The sequence below is a fragment of the Beta vulgaris genome, chromosome 1, assembly GCF_026745355.1.
Source record: "Beta vulgaris subsp. vulgaris cultivar EL10 chromosome 1, EL10.2, whole genome shotgun sequence".
Lineage (NCBI taxonomy): Eukaryota > Viridiplantae > Streptophyta > Magnoliopsida > Caryophyllales > Amaranthaceae > Beta > Beta vulgaris.
This window is the reverse complement of record NC_079202.1, coordinates 8625059-8630470: the sequence shown is the minus strand read 5'-3', so window position 1 is coordinate 8630470 and position 5412 is coordinate 8625059.

The following is a 5412-nucleotide window of genomic DNA, read 5'->3' as shown; positions in this document are numbered from 1 at the left end:
GAGTTCTCGAAAGGAGATCCAAAAAAAATTAACATTTTTTTACTCAAATTTTATTGAAATTGTTATTTTTATTCTCAATTGGTTTTTTCTGAACAACTTATCATGTCATAACGTTCATTTTCAAATCTTGCACTAGACTAAATATTATGAAAAGCTAATAGTATCAATTATGAAATTTATGAATAATAATACATTTGATAATTATAACTTAACCAGAATATCGCTCAGGCCAAAATACTAGTTTTACATTAACCCACGACTGTAATTCATCCACTATAAATACAGGACAAAAAAATTATAAAGTTGACTTCCATTCAGGATCGGCTTTTACCATGTTCAACATATTCCATGGAACATGGTCCCTTAATTGTGAGGGCCCTAAAATAGAGAAAGTCCAAGTATAAAAAGAAAATGTTTATCTACTTATTTGGGCTACTCTTTTTTCATAATATGATTATATGCAATGAAGAATCATCAATGGATACCAAGTAAGTGTTGGCCCAGTGGTGATGGGGACTGGCTTTGGTAGGACGGACCTGTGTTCGAATCCCCGCAACACCCTTGGGAGAGGAATGGAACCTAACCACCCTGAACTTGGCCTCGATCCGGATGTAGCCCAAAGGGTGAACCGGGTGCAAACACCAAAAAAAAAAAAAAAGAATCATCAATGGATGAGCTATCACATTATTAAATTATTCAAATATAAGTTCGCATAGGACCTTCGTATAATTCGAGACGGGCCTACTTCCATTGTCTATTTCAATCTATATTTGTTGTGCATTATTTTTCCTTTTTTGGATCACATAAAAAACTCTTCAATCGAAGGTCATATAAATGGGATAAGAGCACTAGATGAGCATGTATCTTAACTTTACACGGACATCATGTAAAAACATAGGCAAACTCATTCTTACTCCACCAGTTATAATCTTCTACCAAAGAATGTTATTCGCTCAAAAAATTAGGTTCATTAAACAAATAGCCAAGCTATGATTTCTCTAATAAAATCCTAAACTGTTAATTTTCAGATTATATGAAAATAGACCTGAGTAACTCAATAAGGAGGAGGAGTGTTTAGTCCACCTACAAGCCCAAGGAGGTTCCATCCTGAAACCAATTGGTGATAGGAGGAGTAACTCCTAATCTTATAAAGTGATTTATTCTCTCTTCTTTCTCCAATGTGGGACACTCACAAGTGGGCTTTCATTGGGTTTCAACACACCCTCTCACTATCAGAAATAATCCTCTTAAGGGCTGGACATCTTGTCGAGGTAAACCCTTACCCAATTGCTTGATTAGAGGCCCAGTTTAGAAGAGACCCACAACCCGAGCTCTGATACCATGTTAATTTTCAAATTATACGAAAATGGGCCTGGTTAACCCAATAAGGAGGAGGAGAGTTTAGCCCACTTACAAGCCCGATGAGGTTCCATTCTAAAACCAATTGATGATAGGAGAAGTAACTCTTAATCTTATAAAGTGGTTTATTCTCTCCTCTTTCGCCAATGTAGAACACTCACAAGTGAGCTTTCAATAGGTTTCAACGTAAACAAAATAATCAGCTCCGGCTTATAAACATAACTCCTGATTAAATCCCCCTCTCACCTTGGTCGTAACCAAATTAGATAATGTTTGTTGCCTCTGAATTTGAATGAAGTCAAAAGTTACATGTACTAAAGCATAGATTTATTTTCATTACCAACTTATCAATATCATATTTCAAAACTAAGCTAACATAAATTTGATCTTATCCAAACTAAACTGGTATAAAAAAAACTTATATAATTCTGGTGTACACTAATTATGTTATATAGGTTGTAATGATTACAACTTCTGTCTTTCTCTCTCCTCATATTTTCTTGTTTTTTAAGTTTCTTTCTCATAACTGTTTCATTTTTTCTTTTTTCAAGTTCTTATTATGTTTTGCTGTTTTTGCTATATAGTTGATTGTACAATTGAACCTATTATAGAATATTATGATTGTACTGTTGGTTTCAATATAGTGTGTTTGTGTGTGGTATAGTGTGTTTCTCTGTGTTATAGTATGTTGTGATAGTATTTATTTGTGCTATAGTATGTTTTTGGTGATATAGTGTATTTCTTTCTAAAATAGTGTATTTGTTTGTGATATAGTATTGTTTTTGTGTATTATAATTAATTGTACAATTGAATCTATTATTATATAAGATTATCTTGTCAGTTTCGATATAGTATGTTTGTATGTTGTATAGTGTGTTTCTAGGTGCTATAGTGTTTTCTTTGACAAGAGCTAGTATATTTGTGATAGTGTTTATTTGTGATAGTGTTTCTTTGTATTATAGTGTATTTGTTTGTGATATAGTTTATCTGTTTGAGTGGGTTTCTATGTATTATAATAGTGTGTAACCCGATTTACGTGTGTAAATATGGTGTACACTAATTTTAGTGTGAACCAGGTCAATACAAGTCGGATTGAAACCGGTATCATCTGAATGGCTGAATATGGCCCAGATTGAGGGACCTAGAGATCTAGACGACACTTTCAATTATAGATGATATGCAAGAATATGACATTTACGTAATAAGAGGGGGTATCAAAATATATAATAACGCAAACCAATGTTGTTTTCACGATGTTGTAGTGACCTCAGCTTTAAGCATTTGGCAGCAATATATAAGGAAACTAAACTGAGTAGGAACATATCTTCTATAGTTCTATCTTCCATTCAAAATCATGAAAAACTATTAGAAGTCCCAAAGCATGCAGCCATCAGCCTTAAAAACAACAAAGAACATCTCCAGTATAACTTATTTTTCTTTTTATCACAGGCCCTCAAATGCCTCCAAACTTGATCTCCTCAGCACAAACCTATGAACCAGCTGGCGAACTGCGGCAATGCCAGCGTCGAAAGCCTCTTCCGGCGGTCAGGCCAATGTTTGCACTAGTGAGGCCAGGCGACAGCTTTGGCCGCTTGCCCTCACTAGTGCAGATCTTGGCTCTGACCACCAGATAGCTTTCTTAAATCTTATTTACAGGAGCAGATGACATTTCCTTGTCTACCAACCACCATTCTGGAAAGTGTTCATTTCTTTCTAAGAGTTGGTTTGCTTCAACAAATCTATCTTTGAGATGCAACTTTTACTCTTTCTTCAACACCCTTGTATGTTTCTTTTTTACATTTCCCTCTGTTTCTTAATTTTCAGGTTGAAATTTATGTATCTGTACTCCCTGCAGAATTGAATCTTCTGTTCTCTTTTCTTTCAATACCATTTGTGCTATTGGTCTATATCATTTATGTTACCAATACCAACTAGCTTAGTTGGTTAAAATTTTGGCGCATATTAGTCAGTATCCGCAACAGCTTGGATCAAATCTCGTCTAAATTACTAACATAATGTAAGTCATCCTTACATCCCTCCATTTTGTTATGCAAGCTAGCTAGGAAGGTTGTTATACAACAAATTTAATAAGATACTACTGCTAATCTATGCTCTCTTACAGTCTTTCGACTTTCGAAGAAACAGAACATAAAAAACAAGGGTTATGTTATATGCAGCCCTTAGGGTTGTATATAAGACATAAATACACTATTTAAAGTAGAAATAAGCTGTGAATTTATGAAAAAAATTTGCATCAACCGATGTAATAAATGATCAATTAATGCAACTTATTTCCATTTTTAGCTTCTTATATACAGCTCTTAGCTTTTCCCAAAAAACAAATCTAGCAGGAATGAAACAAGTGTTTGACAAGCTGGTTGCACCATTGTCCATTGATCTAAAGTTTATACAATCAACACATGTCTCGAGAGAAGACTGACCTCGATGAGCTTTGTATTGTTTCAACGAGGATGAGATGTCCGTTGCATATATTGAGGATCTGAGATTCTGAACAGGCCCCCATATTGCTGACCACATTTTGATACAAAATGGATGTACAAATTATTTGGTAGAAGTATGCCTTAAACAAGATACCCAACTTTCCAGTACTCGAAAGGTTGAGTAGCTATTATCATTTATCAAGGTCTCTTTCAGTTTTAACATCATGCCATCATTTGAACTTACCTTAGACTTTTACTAGGTAATATCCGAGCACGCCTCATTTATTTCAATTGATGTGTATATAGAAGATATAAACTAAACTCCAATTTTCAATGTAATTATTCTGATAATGGTTGTTGATTGAATTTTGATTTATACAACAATTAAAATGTTCAATAACACCTTTATTTCGAATTATAATGCGATCCTTAGTTAGAATATGATTATTTTTTTCTTTGGTACATGTTGGATTAGGCTCGAACATAGCTTATCTCAAGACATAATTCGTCTCATTAGGCCACCTTAAGCTCATCCTTCCCCAAGCCACCCTAATGTTGGCATGGGGATTCCACTCCAAGCCTATTACCTTGAAGTCGGGGTGGGGAACCACATGCACTATTCTCCCACCAGTCCCTCTTATTAGCTTTGATCATATGTTCATGGAGAGAAACCTATTATATTGACTTTTACTTTATACTTCCTCCAAATTTAAATAAATACAATAGTTTGATTTTCAAGCTTGACGACACACAATTTTCTATGTTTCCCTAGTTCTAAATAATAAGTTGGTATTATAAAAATATACATTGAAGCTAATCGAATAACATTTTTATCATAATATTTGTTTCTTATATATATATATATAGTTATATGGTCAAATGTAATATATAAGTATAGAGATGGCCAACAGTGCGGGCCAATCCAGCCCAGCCCACCTCGTGGGCCGTGTGGGCCGGGCCAGCAAAAAATCCAGTCCAGCCCAACTCGAACCGTGAAATTGGTGGGTGGGCCGTGGGCCAGATTTCTTGAGCCCAACCCACTAAAACCCACTACTAAAATCGCCCAGCCCGGACCATGAAACCGGTCCAACCCGGCCCATGAACCAGACCAGCCCAATCCAAGTAAATATTGAACCAAATTGTGTATATTTTAATCAAATTGTATATATTCTAATCAAATTGCATATATTATAATTCAATAAAATTTAAAAATAATGAAATTGTTCATTAATATTAATATTTGTATATAATTTTAATTCATTTTAAAGATTTTATATAATAATAATGAATAATTTCAATGATTAAATAATTTTGAATAAAAAATTCTCATGCCGGTCCGTCAGCCCGGTCCACCCCACCAAACCCACGAACCATGAAAACCGGTAACAGACCGGTGTGGGCCAAGATTTTTCAGCCCACAGACCAGCCCGCCGAGCCCATGAATTTCACGGTCTGGTCCTGGGCTGTGAAATCTCAGCCCATCCCACTCCGGCCCATGGTCCGACCCGTCCAGCCCGCACCAGTGGCCATCACTATATAAGTAGTACAAATGTCAAAAGTGTTGCATTTTATTTATGAGGAATAGATGAAAGTTAAAATAATATAAATGTTT